Genomic DNA, 15,695 nt, shown 5'->3' with positions numbered 1-15,695 from the left:
CCAAGCTCTACTACACATATTCACTTTTTGAAATGCAAATATGGTGAACAACTACCATAAAAATGCCCTCTTAGAGGTGATCATGAGCTGCTGAAAGGTGCCCCAAACCTGCAGCACAGGTGGCAAATATAGATGCACCTGGAGATTCCTACATTAAGGAGCATGGAAGAACTGCTGCAAGGGATAGAACACGATGTGTCCTTGGGAAGTCAGCTCCTTCCCAGCTGACCAGGTACAGGAGATCCTGGGACAGGCATAGTCCTTTGCAGGAGTCCTAAACTTCTTAGCAAGTGATGGCACAATGTTGTATGAAGATTGTATTTTTATATGCAAAGATTGGTCACACCTGAATCACATTAGCTATTAATAATTCTTATTGGGAGAAGCAAAAATAATAGCATCGAATTCTAAGGATGAAGTTTGTCACTAACAAAAAAAAGGAGCAAACAACAAAAAGGTCTGCATTCAGAAAACAAAGGAGGGATAGCTAATTCAGCTTTCCTCAATAGGAAAGAAAAATCTCAATAGGAGATGTGGAAGGTTCTATGTCATCTAGGCACCGGAGCCTGTACTTATGAAGTTGAACACTCGACTAGACAGCCATTATCTTCACTGAATTCCTTATTTGTGAGACCAGAAACTGGACAACTGTAAATACCCCTGGACAACAAAGGTAAAGATCAATCCCCAACATGACAGAAAGCATTATCTCATTCTTAGGTGTTTCCTACACTCATACACACATTTTAACTTCAAAACCTAACTATTTCACAAGGACCCAGCACAGCTTGGAGACAGACATGCCACAAAATACAGAAACTGCAAAAACCTGCAGGAAACAAACTCAGTGATGAAGTTGAACAAGGCAACAGCAGCCCATTAGACACTTTGGAGTCACACACTTTGGAGGCCCCTCTGTGCTTAATAGGCTTAAAGAACAAAGGTTACAGCACCAGCTGCACCAGGCTCCCAGAAAGTTGGTTTAGCCTTGGTCCCAGAAGCTTATGATCTTAAGTTTTATAACAGCATTCAGAGCTCAAAGAACAGTTTGTCATTAGTTAGAAGTGGCTGGTTCCTTCAACCTAAAAAATGATAATGAAATTTAAATTCATCTTTTGTAGTAAGGACCTCACCTTGTTTTCCCTTGCTAGATCTTCTTTGTAGAAGCTGAAGAAAAAGCTTCCTGTCTTAGTTACCGTTACTTGCAGCTATAGAGGAAGAAGAGGAAGAAACTGCAAGCCTCTCTTTCTAGAGCAGGTGAATGCTACTTGCTTCTTCCTCTGCAAAAATGAGATAATAAGTTACACTGATATTTTTTCACATTTCTGATTTCTTCAGAGCATAGGGAAATTACATACTGCAGCTGCCTCATAACTTTAAAAAAAAAAAAAAACCAACCAAGCCAACAAGAAAACCTCCAAGAAAATAAAATAAAAAAAAAAAACCAAGAAAACTGCCAAGCAATCAGTCAATCAGTAAGACTCTAATGCTGCACAAAAAAACAAAGCAGAATTCAAAAGAAAGGATCTCAAACCCTTTTGACCCTGAATTGGCATGTAAAACCTCCAGAAAACTCCAGATTTACTTCCAGGCAGATTCAAAGTCTGAGCAGCGGGCCTGAGCAGTGATCTCTGACAGAAAAAAAGCACCACTAGGTTTTAAACACTGCTTTAACTCTTCACTGGTGTATTTATGGATAACTCCAACTTAGATGTATAAGTATATCATATAAAAAAAATATTTTTGTTATTACTAATGTATTTTTCTAAGAATAAAAAAAACATAAAACAAACGTCGGGTATTGGCAGGAGGATCGTGTAAATGTATTATCCAAATGCTGTTGTCATCACATGAACATACTTGCTTGCTTTTGGAGATCCCAGGAGTTTTGCTTAACAAAGCAAGTAAAGGAAAGAAAAAGGGTGAGTCTTCACTGTTAAAATGTGAGTCTTTTTGCTGAGAGTGCACACATGAAAGATAATAACTAGCTGACACTAAGAAAACTGCCAAGGTTTTCTGCAGTACGTTACCAATATGTTCAAAATGTTCCCATTAAGAAACAAATTTTTTTCTCTTCAACATTTTTTCATTTTACCATGAAACAATCAAACATCTTCAGTTATTTTCTCTTTTATAGAAAGGAAGAGTACATTCAAATGGTTGAGCATCTCAGCAATCACAAAGGAAATTGGTACTTAACATGAATTCAGATCTCTTGATGCCTCAACCTATACTTTATGAAGTGTACACTCACTTTGTGGAAAACACAGCTAGAATTAAAATATTTCATACCAGATGTAAATCATTCCAATAACCTGAGGAAGTTATGCTACAGTCTTAAACACAGTGCAAATATTTTCCTATTATAACTCACCCCAATTTCAATCTCCTCGTATCTCCCTGCAGTAACACAGTGTAAAACAGACATTCTCAGTACAACAGGTCTTTTTCATTCCTATTGTATTTTATTAAGCACTGCCAACCATACTGGAAGTAATTTATCAAATAAAACTGCAAATAAGCTTAGCCTGCTATTATTAAAATATAATCTTCATTTTATTTTCTAATTAGCATCCCTCCCATTTTTTGCTCACTTGAAGCTTGGCAGTTCTGAAATCATTGGAATGTTTTAGACAAAAGCCTGTTACCACATATGATCAAATATTTATACATAAACACTTCATTGAAAATATTTAACAGTTTAATTTCTCACAAATACTGAGGAATAACATACTATGCAAGAGGCAGAGGTGCAAATCACTTACGATTTCTTCTGTTGTTACAAAAGAAATCTTAATTTTTTTTCACAGAATCATAGCATCAGTGAGGTTGGAGAACACCTCCTAGACCATCAAGTTTGACCTATGACCCAACATCACCCTGCCAACCAGACCATGGCACTGAGTGCTGAGCCCAGTCTTTCCTTAAGCACCTCCAATGACAGTGACTCCACCACTGGGCAGTCCATTCAGCATCTAATCACCCTTTATATGAAGAAATACTTCATAAATTTCCTTCAACCCAAACCTCCCCTGGCGTAGCTTAAGACCGTGTCCTCTTGTCCTGTCATTGGTTCCCTGGGAGAAGAGGCCAATGCCCACCTGGCTCCAGCCTCCTTTCAGGGGTTGGCAAGGTCTCCCCTGAGTCTCCTTTTCTCCAGGCTAAACAACCCCAGCTCCCTCAGCTGGTCCTCATAGGACCAGCTGCTCCAGACCCTTCTCCGGCTTCCTACCATTCTCTGTAATCTCTCCAGCACCTCAGTGTCCTCCCTAAACTGAGGGGCCCAGAACTGGGCACAGGACTTGGGGTGCCATACAGGCATAAGAATCACTTTCCTTGTCATGCAGGCCACACTATTTCTGATCCAGGCCCGGAATGCCTTTGGCATTCTTGGCCACCTGGGCACACTGCTGGCTCATGTTCAGCGGCTGTTGATCAGCAGCTTCATGTCCCTCTCTGCTGATCCACTTCCCAGCCTCTCTGATCCAGCCTGCAGCACTCCAGGGGCCCACTCCAGCCATCTATCCAGCTTGTCCAGGCTCCTCTGCAGGGCCTTCCTACCCTCCAGCAGATTGACACTCCAACCCAATTCGGTGTCATCCATGAATTTGCTAATAGCAGACACGAGCCTCTCATCCAGATTATCAGGAAAGACGTTAAGCAGGAATGGGCCCAACACGGATCCCTGTGGGACACCACAAGGGCCGGATGCCAACTGGATGCAGCACCATTCACCACATTCTGGGGCCAGCCATCCAGCCAGTCCTTAACCAACAAAAAGTACACCTCTCCAAGCCAGGGGCTGCCAGCTTTCCCAGGAATATGCTGAAGTACTGCTGAGGATGAAGGCATAAATCAAAGCAGTGCTACAAATATCTATAAAGCAATCATTTTTATACACCTCCCTGTCCCTGGGATGCTTGCTTTTACTAAACATAAATAATATTCCAATTTATCATTGTGCTATGGAATACCCCTTGTCCTTCCTCTGCTGATGTAAACCAATAATGAGCAAGGTGGGAATGAATAAGATGTTAATGGCATGAGTGGCAGTCAGAAGAAGAAGAAAGAAATCTACAGCATAGGAGGATGGGCAAGGAGAGCAGATCTATAAACACAGGCTAGATGGTAACATTGGAAATAAAAATTAAAAAGTCAAGAACCAACAACAGAAAATGAACTCACTACCTGAGAAGCACTGCAGTTAACGTCATTATTTGTATTTACCTGCAGACTGCAAGAGGAGCAGATAGGTAATCAAGATGATTTATCTAGACAAGCAACTAGAAAGGAAGACTGAAAAATAAAGCTTCCAAATACTTTTAGCAGTAAAAAAGGAACACTTCTCCTTTGCATAAAAATCTTTGTTAAGCAAAATTCTTGGGACTTCCAGAAAAAAGCAAGTATGTTCATGTAATGGGAACATTATTTGGGTAATATATTTGCATTCCAAAATGCCAGCAGCCCTCTGCTCTGCCCTTTTACCACAACTGACTCATGTCCCATCATTTGAGATTTGCTAAGTTTCAGAAGACAGCAAAACTTGAACCTAATATTTCATATCCCACAAGACCCCAACTCAGATAAATATTCTAATAGCAACTGATTTGGTATATATATTTAAAGTTTTAATAAATTATTGCTTTATTTGAGGTCCTCCATTTAATATAAGGAACTTCTAATCAACGTTTTTCTCTGAATACTTCTGAAATTTACTCCTTTTTTTAAAATTTGCTTTTATACTGTCATTTTCCACAGTCTCACACTATTTAAGAAGCTTTCTTTGAAATCTCTCAACTTTTGACAAGATGCCTTTCATTACACGCACTTCTCTTGAAAATTTCACATACTCAGGCTTTATAAAATAAACGTACAGGTTTAAAATCATTGCCTTGTGAAAATAATTTTCTTTTTTTTTTTTTCTAATAATCCTTTGTACAACATCAAAATACAGTAAAATATGCAATCTGGCACATTAAATATGACAAAGGAGCAAGACTTTATCAATGTAAGTAAGTATCTGAAGGGGGGCTCTTCTTGATGGTGCCAAGCAATAGAACAAGAGGCAATAGAAGAAACTTGAATACAGTAAATTCCACATGAATAAGAGGAAAAACTTCTTTACTGTGTAACCTACAGTTACTTCTTTACTGTGTAACAGTTACCTACAATAATGGTCTTGATATGAAGAAAGAATAGGTGACATTCTCATGAGGATGAATATAATAAAGTGAAAGACTGCACTAAATGATTTTAAGACAGTCATCTAAAGGGTAAATTTCCAGAGGAAACAGGTATTATATTAATGTAACAGGAAACTAGACTAGAAGGCTAAATCTCCATAATTACCAAAGGAAGGAACTAACAAATTTCTGTTCCTATGTTTCTATATAAGAGTATTCATTAACAGTAGATTAACATGCATTCCTGTAGAGGATTATTTACTATACAGTCTACTTTCATAAGGGAAGACTGTTGATTATAAGGAGCAACTGTGAAATTTTCTAACATGCCTGCTTAAATGTTTTAACTCTTTTTTTTTTTTTTTTTGGGTGGTCTGGATGGGTGGGGGAGAGATCTGTAAAAGATACCTGAGAAGAAGGATCCAGGAAAAAAACATTATTTGATGATTCAGTGAATCCATTTACCCTACCAAGCTGCCCCACAAACTACAAACTGAAGAAAAGAAATACTCAGGATTACAACAGTCATTTGTATTTTAGTAGTGATGACCAGTGACTTTAAACTGGAACGCTTAGGGTGATATCTGCTGTACAGAAGGAATAGCTCACAATGGTAGCAGAAAACTAGATTTAGCCTTTGATGGAGGGACTTGGCATTGGCCGGAGTCAATTATTTGATTTTTTTTTTTCCCCTCTTACCAAAAAGATTTCCAGCTAGTCCATTCTTCTGGGGAAAATAGCTGCTGGCTGACACTGGAATCTAGCAAGCATCCATCAAAAAAACACCAAGAAAATCTGAGAGACAAAAGTATTGATTAAATGAGCAGCCTTAACAACATGAAGCAATTATTTAGTACCCCAGGTATATCAGTATGCATTTTATTCTTAGCATGTTTAAGTAAGGGCTGCCAGACATCTGGCAAACTTTACACAAAGGAGTAAAAGTGAAATGTGTATTTTAGGTTGTTTTTTGGGAGTAAGGTTTTTTTCTTTACTTAAGAGACAGTGTATGTTTATAAAACTTAGCTTAGGTGTTTTTCCTATGATTCTTGAAAATGATTCAACATTTGAGCTGATTTACTAATGAACCAAAGGAATACTATAGGGATGCACCTAACAAAAAGAGGAAAATGGGAGTCATTAATTTTGTAATGCAATAAAGCCTTGGTGGAAAGAACAGCAGAAATTAAGAATCAAAAGTATTTTAAGTTCAGAGTTATTGCAGCTTTATTATAGATCTCAGCATTTTTAGATAATTTGACATTTATCTTTCAAGCTTAAGATCCTGGATTACAAAAAAGGATATCATGGCCACCTAATATTTTTTTTCTTTTTATTTCCCAAGCTTTTTAAATGGGAAAAAGTGTTACATTTATTTCATGTCTGAGATGGGAGCAAATTCATGAAAAGGCAGTTATTTTCCATTTCTGAAACATATGGGAATCACACCTGATCGTGCAGCTCATAAAATAAAACTTTTGTTTTCTATAGAAAAGCAACCTTCTATTAAACAAAATGAAGTCTTCAATTTCTTGAGAAGATGTCACTATTGGAGATTGGGAAATTGCAGGAAATATTGCAACATTTTTCTCTCCATTCTGTAGAGACCTTACAAAAAATCTATGTTTTTACTTAACAAGGTCTGCCATTCAGCTAATAGTTTAAGACAGATTTCAGCCAGTTTCATTACATTGATGAAAGATCATTTTACTCATGACACCATGATTTGCAGACAAATCTTGACTGACAACCTGACCGCCAGATTTCACAACTAAAAATTCAGAGTGTTTCTGCATTTTCAGTGGCGTACACTTCTTGTGATTCATCACACAAAGACTATGAGAAATGGAAAGGAGGGGAGATCACTAATGTTTCTTAGACAAAAATGTCCCAGAAAAAACCAAACAACTACATAAAAAGACTGCAACAAACAAAAACCAGGACAAAGCCAAAACAGAGAAAACAGAATTACTCTTGTCAGAGCTACCCTGATAGCTCATCACATAGGGCTGGTCTTGGTTCCTCAGTACAGCTCCTCTGCTGTAGCTGTGCCAGGCTCATGAACTACAGTTCTGGCACAAACACCTGCATCACTGACTTTCACCTTCCAGTGTCACAGGATCAAGATCTTCCTTGTCGTACCAGTAACCAACAGTAAACCAAACACAAGGCTGTCCTCAAAGCAGAGAGTTTTGTTCTTGCAGATCTGCAAATCACTCTCTTAATGGCAGTGGAAGACTGCCAGTCCTGAGCTGCATAAATAATTGAACTAAACCTCGCCCAAGCTGAGAAATGAGAAATATTAAGGCTGGCTGAAGGTGGGATAAGGAAGACAATATGAGAATATGAGGATTTTGACAAGAAGACTGACTTTGTAAGCCAAGGCTTACTCGATTTCTTTCTTAAGACATTATAATAGTCTAAACATAACTTGCACTTTCAGAATTAAAAACCTACAAATGTTCTTAAAAGGAACATCCACATACTGTCTCCCTTAAAAGGGACCAGCATAGAAAGTTTCAGGTAGAAAATAAAGCACTACATTTACTAGAAATAAAAATGGTGAACCTCACATAATGAAAAAGTAAGACAGCTTGAACAGAAATCTTCAATACAAATTCCTATGTGAGTGTTTAGAAACCTCATGGAAATCCCTAAAGTTCACCCCATTTTATGTAATATCACAAGAAAGATCCAAAACCTACAACACCTGTGTTCAAAAATGCAACGTATTTACTTTGCTCTCTAGCAGAGCAGAGCAAAGCCGTCCCAAAGTACACAGCCATTTTAAACACAAAGCATGGGCATCAGCCTACCTCACCAACAGCTTCTCTGCTCTCACCCTGAGCTCCCTCATCATTTCCTCACTGTCTCATTCTCTTCAGACTGCTTCTGCTACAAGTGCACAAAGCTACATAATCCACGTACATTTTGTTCACACTTTGTTAATGCAGCCTTGTACATCTGCCCAGACCTTTAGAATGGAATATTCTAAACAAATTAATGTAACATGCAGAATACAACCAGCCCCGTTGCCTGCCTTGTGCTTTTCTTTTAAAACCAGCACATTGCCAACAGTTTGCAGCTCAGCGGATAGGCCAGACACAGAGCAAGTTCAACAGAGGTAAAGGTTCAACAAGGTAAAGGAAAAATAAAAAACCTCCTCTATGGTGCTCCTGCTTGTTCACAAGGCTGTTGTTGTCTCCAAAGAACCTTGGCTGGCGGCACTCCAGCTCTGCTCCCTCTCCGTGTGACGAACGCCCCAGCACAGGGCACAGGGCTGAGCCAGCCCTGCCAGTTCCAGGGCCACAAGCCAGCTCTGGCTCAGCCATTCAAATCCTTCCTCTCATGAGAGGCCCTCTCACTTCTTCAGTGCCTGAGATTATCTCGCCCTGAAGAGCACAACTGTTTCAAGCCTGGAAGGTGCTCATGGTGGTTTTGCAAAGTTAAAACCATATTTAACATGCTTGGAAAGAAAACAACGGCAGCAACAACAATCAAAAAACCTCCCAATGTCTACAAGCACTTTGTGGTTCAGAAGGATTTCTTTTTGATTAGGCAGCTCTAGAGCAATTTGCAGCAGTACTCCAGGACTTACTCTTGGGGCCAGCAATAAAAATCTACAGGTTTTTAGATCTATAGTGGATGGCTATGTCCATTCATGTTAAAAATTTGTTGCTTCTTCTACTGACCTCATGCCTTGGGTACAGAAGCTATTGTGAAAGGAGTACACTGCAGGTCACTTCTATCAGTACATGAACAACCTTTCCAATTTCAGTGTCAAGACCTTCCCTCTCCCCTCTGCTAAATGCTCAGTCCTTCTCTAGCACATTAATGATCAAGCTGAAAAGTGGCACACACTAGCAATTTCAGTTGCTTAGAAGGTTTCTTGCCCTCTCTGCACTATAACTTCAAAAAAAAAAAAAATCACCAAACCAAAAAATACCCCACAACAAACCAATAAAACAATAAAACCCCTCCCTTTCCTTCTTGGAAAACAGGCCAAAAAAAAAAAAAATCGTGGTTTTGCAGGTTGGTTTTGTTTTTTTAACTTATTCCAATAGGAGCACAAAAGAATAGCTCCTGTTTCCTCTCACTAACACCAAATTTTAAAAGCAGAAAGGACACGTTCAACTTCTTAGTATTGAGATTCACTGAGTTCAAATCATTAGCAATGGCTCAGAGGATTACCAGCACCCAAAACACAAGTGCCTGAAAGTTCTACAACTTGTAGTAATGGCCTTTGGCCCTGTGGAGATCCTTACAAGTAGGGGGAAAGATTTTACGGAACTAATGAGGAAATGAGAGAGTTAATAATTATTTCCCTTATTTTTAATACAGGAAACGTACAGAGAAATACACAATCTAAAAATAAATAGAGGATGCAGCTAGGAAATGCCAATTGAATACCTGAACATTTCATAATAATTTTTTACTGTTCTGTCACCAGCAGGAATGTATTAGCTCTTACCTAAACTCTAAATCAAAATAAACACTATGTCCACTGTCTGACTATTCAAAAAAACTATTCCCTGCCATCTGAACACCTCCTCCTATGGATAAAATGAAGCTTATTTGGACTCACTGTGAACAGTGCTTCCTCCCATGACCATACCCAGTGGAGAGCCTCACGCCGCAGGGCGCGCAAGGTCAGTGGTTGATGGGAGCCCAAAGCAAGCAAATATCAAGTCAGAAGCCCTTACCTCAACAGCAACACTGCTCCTCAGATCACTGCTACTTGTAACAATCCTCTGATGACCTTTCATAACAGGTTATCCCTTTCATAACTACCTCTGCATTACTCTAAATGTGTAAGTCTTTAAAATTTCCTCTTATTTCAGTTCAGTAGGTGCGCAGCATGCACACATAGCATAGAAAGCTTTGATGTAGTAGTGCAGTCATTCCATTAATAATCATGTATAAACAAAAATATGAATGGAATGTCTATATAAGTAAAATACACAAGTGTTGAAATGATTGCTTGCATATTAAGCAGAGATGACATGCCAAGTAATTTTGATATTCTTCAGCATATTCCCAGAGAGTAAAGAGTTATCAGCTACCTCGAGAACACAGTTATTTTTAAGGATAGAAAGGTCAATTAAGTATTTGACAAATATTTTGAAAGAAATTTATATTTTCAGTAACTCTAAAAGCTTTAATGAGAATCCAGATCAAGTTGTCCAAATATTTTCATCCTAATATTCACTCCTTCTCCCAAAATGTGATTCAAAACCAAACCAAAGAAAGAAAAAAATCCACCCCACTCACCTCTAAAAACCACTCTATAGCTTTTTATCATATTTCTACTTTAGAACATGTTAGGGAACAAATGTGAATTTGGAGATCCTTAATGAGTGTCTTGGCCACTGCACCATACTGTGCACAGAGCAAGACTGTTGTTTCCACAGCATGAAATGTATGCAATATTCATAGATGGGAGAAAAAAAATTATACCTTTTAACTGTAGAAAATCAGATTTTTCAGTTCTAATACCTACTAAAAGAATTCTTGCACAGTTCTTATTACTTTTACTACTTAGAAAAATAAAAGATAACTAAAATAGTGGTACATGCTAATATATGTCTTATTTCCTTCAGTTTTCAGTAGTGATTAATACATATTATATATAAAAATACCAGATCAGAAACACATTCAGTAACTTTTTATAAACTGCTTCACATGACAATATTACAATATTCTCCCTGTATCACCACACAGGTACTACTGCTACTTATGGGAGGCCAGCTGCAGATGTAGAGGTGATCCATGAAGATTTTGAAATGAAATAAAATACATATCAGACAACAAGAGAAGAAAAAGAGAGGGAGAGAAAGACTAAACTGAGTATTCACTGCAGTGAATCATAGGCAACTGACTCTTCCCTATGAATAAGCAAATAACCTGAAAGTTCTTTAAATGTTTGATTTTGTAAAAAACTGGAGGAGTTAAGGCTCTAATAATCTTTGTAGAATGATAAGTCACTCAAAATCCAAGTTTGCAGTGGATTCAAAAGAGCTATCTATTTAAAAGAGCTATCCATAGATCCTGTTACTTTCGGTAAGCCTGCAGTGATCTCTCTACAGTACTTATAGTCAATCCTACAATGAACTAGATTATGTCCATGCACTATGTACAAAATCCCATCACAATATCTTTGTCTCATTCTCCAAAAACCTTCTCTCCTGACATTGCTTTGTACAAATTTATAGAGCTTCATGCACTAGCAGCAAGCTTGCAAAACAGCTTTGTCCCCTCCAAAGAACAAGATCCCACTTTGTGAGAGATGTCTGACAATCACCATTAAGCCTGCAAAGAACAGTCATCTCTATACTCAAAAAACTCATCTCTAGACTCAAAAAAAAATCCATGTAAGTAATTATATTCTTTCTTACTGAATTACCTAGATAGCCAGGAATGGTGACTTACAAGTTAAGGCAGCTCATCTTAAAATTGTGCCCAAGGAGTTGCTAAAAGTCATAACGTTTTTACATCATAAAAACATAGAACATCTGATGTAACATCATCTCAATAAATGTTGCATAATATGAATAGAAAAATGTGCTACCAAATTTTTATAATGCAGTGTGACTATGCACTTGTAAACACAATATGACAAGTTGCATGCAGCAAGATTTACTTTTGACCATTATTTATTTCTGAATTCCCAAAGTCAGTTTTACAGCAGTCCTTTTCCAGGATGTGCTATCAGTATGAGACTCCAGTGGCTTAGCAAAATAATAACTATTTGCAGAATCAAATTATTAAATACTTTCTCAGCATAGGAAAACCTAATAAACACACAAACAGGAAAGAACAAGCGGTGGAAGGAACTAACCCCACATTGCGAGGTAACAAGAGTGAAAAAGCTTAGCCAGGAGCCAGGTATCAAACCTGCTCTCAGTCACAGAACGTAAGCATAAAAAACTCCATGCTTACCAGATGCAACGCACCTTCAGAGGGGAACAGCCTGGAAGAAATACCATTTTGATCAAGCAACTGTTCTTTCAAAATAAACACAACACAATGGGACATTCAGGGACATACAGAAAAACACAAACATCTTCAACCACAGCTGAGCACAAACAGGCTTTCATCCTACTCCTTTTCATGTTCATTCCCTCCCTCCTAACAAACACCTAAACAAAGAATAGGAAGAGCTAATGGAGTAAGAAGTACATTTTTTTAAAAATCTATCACAGAAGACAAGGTACCAAGTACAGCTTCACAGCATGTAAAGATGCACCAATGGAAAATGATTTGCAAATCACAAGAACTACATTTCTCAATATAGCAGGTTAATAACTCAAATTTTCAGCACAATTTATACTCACCTCCTGTTGGCAAAAAGTCATTTCTTAAAAGGAAGTATTTGGTTATACATTCCTCTGACTGTTTTGGCTTAACTTTCCAGGCAAGTTAAGAGGGTTCAAGTAGAAATCATGCATGAAAGATTGAGCTTGTGCATAAAAGCTGCTTCACTGCAGACAGTAATAATTTACCACATACTTAGTTTTTCAACTTGAAATAGCCAGGAAAACACACTGAGATTCTACGCTGAGCAATTTTATTCTTCCAAACTGAAGGAAACACATAGCCTTCAGAAGCCATGAGGCTTCTTTTGTTCCCTGGGAGAGCTTAAGCAAGGACTTCTCAGCTCTGAGGCATAGAGGGGGAGAATAGCTCTTTGCTCCATCTAATGGTGAAAGGGAATAAGGATTTCCACAAGCTTTTACTTCATACCAGGTGAAATCAATCCAGGGCAACTTGCGCACACTTTTTTTGTCATGATGGAGCTCATTTGGTCTGTGTGGTGATAAGGAATGACATGAGTATCCAGAGCTGTAGAAGAGGCACAGCAGATGTTCCTGGACAAGGCAGGCAACCACTGCTCATGTCAGATCCCAAAACAGGAGTTATGGCTTTTTTCCATGCCTGTCTCTGCTTCTTGCCCAAGTCTCCAGACCCTGTGCTGGAGCTGGCTGCATGTGTCAGACCTCCTGCCAGGATGATGATGTGAGGGCAGGCAATCTGAGGCAGGGCCAGCAGGACCCACTTCATACAAAGCACTGGGCAAACAGCTGAGCACACCTCCTGCTCCCAAGCAGGGTATGATCTGGCAACACAACACTCTCCCCAAGCCAGCCTGTCCTAGTGACCCCAGCATCTGTGTGAATCTGCCACCAAAGGCACGGATGGAGGGAGACCAGCCCAAATGTCTGGCCTCCACCCACAACTCAATGTTTAGCTAAGCAGACATCTTTATCCTGACCAAAGGTCTGTGCTGCTTTTCCACTGAAGCACTATCAATGATCTCTTACTTTTTAGAGCTTCCAAGAGCCATTAAGCGAAAAAAGAAAGAATCAGGACAATTTCTACAAGACCTAAGACCACGATGTTTGCAGGGAACATCTGAAATGGCATAGGAGTCCCTAGATACTGTCCCAGTCTGTTTCTTACAGTTCTAGCAAGAGGCTGGAACTCTGTGGTTCTCTCCTAATGGTTCTGGCAAGAGGCTCCCCCAGTATCATCTTCTGCAATCAGGAGGCACACACGGTTTTAGACTGACCAGATCATGTGTGGTTTGTTCTCACACAGCAGGTGCTATGCTGAGTACCAGGGAAACACAACAAGGTGGTTCTGCTCTTTCCAGGCATTCAGACCAGAGAGCAGAGGGCACTGTGCCTCCACATTCACACCCAGAGCAGAAGCAAGTAAATGCTCACACACCAAACACCACCCCACTGCTTACTGTATGATGTCCATGTTCACATTTACCTTCATAATTAATCAGCTCCTGAGCAGACAGTAAAAATACCTCATTTGTCCTTTTAGGAAATTAATTAATTTGGAGCTACTAAATCTTGGTATGGAGGTATTTTGAGTTTTTTATACATCAGTGTTCAAAAGGAAGACTTTAAAGAAAGTAATTTCAAGTACTCATAGCACTTTAAACAAGCTCAATTTTCAGAAAATAAGGAGGAAGATTTCCTTAGATGTGAATTGGTAGGAAAAAAAGAAAAGCCAAATAGAAGCGGAATTATCTTCTAACCTGAAACAAGACAAGGTGCTGAGTTTTACCCAACATAACCTCCCTTCAAGTCCAGTAATGCAGCACAAGTTAATTCAAATATCTCCTAAAGATAATTGCACCTGTATGTCAAGACAGTTGGAGTGCTCTGCAGGTACAGAAGTTTTATTTTATTCTAATTCTGTATGCCATCTAGAAATGTTATGATCTGGTCATCTGGAAATTAATACCTAAATTATATCCAGTTTAGTAAAACACTTATTAATTGTATTATTAAAAATAATTGAAATCTTATCTCAGCTCATCAAATTTTTTGTACTTTTATTTCTATGAAAAATGCATATATTTATATATAAAATAATGTTTACTGCCTTATTCCTGCTATAAATTCCAAATTCCATAAATACTGAAGACAATGTACATAGTAACATGATAAAAGTAAATGCAGTAACTCGCATGAAAATGTTTTCTTCTACTGTATCTTACTCAAATTTATAGGAAGAAAACAAAATCATACTTCACTTCTGTGTTTAGAAGATGTACAATGTAAACAATGCAAAAACTGTCACATGAGAGCCCTGCATTACTTTCAATAAAAATATCTGTAACCTGCCATTTATATTGCTCACGTCTTGCTGTGAATGTACTCATTCTCTTTGTAGGGAAGATCTCATCCCCTTATTCTTCCACCTTGGAACATAACACAAAATACTTAACAAGAAAAAGTGTGGGGTTTTATTTATTTCATGCGCACATGTCATAGAAGAGTATAATTCATACTCATTTCTCTTACCCTTCAAAAAAAAAATGCCTTAGAAATTTAGCTCTGAGACTAGAGTTAGGCCCCACATTGATTAGCTTTTTTCTTTTCCTAATATGCTTGTTGGAAGTTTGGCTAACATAAGGAATATTTATTCCTATCATACCCTTACACAATTAAAATATGTAACTTTTAATTTATACTCAGAAAAAAAACAAAACCAAAGATGAACTGTCATCTTGCAATAATTAGTGGTGACTAACTTTATAGTAGCTTTCTTTTCCACATAACTGTAGAAGCATTTTTTCATAAATTCTCTAAGTTCACTCTTCATTTAGAAACATGGCAGCAAACAAGCATGCATATATACAAGGCCCAGTATATGAAAATGTTTTGAATTATGTCCCTATCACTACAGAAAAGGTATCAGATACATATAGTCAGTACCTTGGCATCAGTTTGAATAGCTAAATACAAATAAATAAGTACAAATATCCATCATGAAATGGGAGTCAAGACAGAAAGCTGCTTAGGCACAAGAATAAAGATCCTTCATTGCCAAACCACAGTATAAATACTAGTAAAAAAGTGTACATTCAGAAACCAAACATTTCCGGATTCACCTACAAATAGAAGGACTAAATTCCTTCTGATAATAATTAATCACTAGGTCTTACATCATCTACAAATAGAAGGACTAAATTCCTTCTGATAATAATTA

At 38.1% G+C, this 15,695-nt stretch overlaps 1 protein-coding gene and 1 long non-coding RNA gene across 8 annotated transcripts in view; one reads left to right on the top strand and one right to left on the bottom strand.

The window, feature by feature from the left end:
• Nucleotides 1-15,695, bottom strand: part of FRMPD4 (FERM and PDZ domain containing 4) — a 392,028-nt gene that overhangs the window by 241,949 nt on the left and 134,384 nt on the right. The window lies entirely within an intron of this gene.
• Nucleotides 5,605-15,695, top strand: part of LOC140684785 (uncharacterized) — a 37,530-nt gene continuing 27,439 nt past the window's right edge. Inside the window, exon 1 of the long non-coding RNA XR_012057590.1 lies at nt 5,605-15,644. This is a non-coding gene — a long non-coding RNA (uncharacterized lncRNA). The remainder of the gene's footprint in view (nt 15,645-15,695) is intronic.

This window comes from Taeniopygia guttata, chromosome 1, assembly GCF_048771995.1.
Source record: "Taeniopygia guttata chromosome 1, bTaeGut7.mat, whole genome shotgun sequence".
Taxonomy (NCBI): Eukaryota; Metazoa; Chordata; class Aves; order Passeriformes; family Estrildidae; genus Taeniopygia; species Taeniopygia guttata.
The sequence above is the reverse complement of the archived record's forward strand: the minus strand, read 5'-3'. Positions and strand labels throughout refer to the sequence as shown.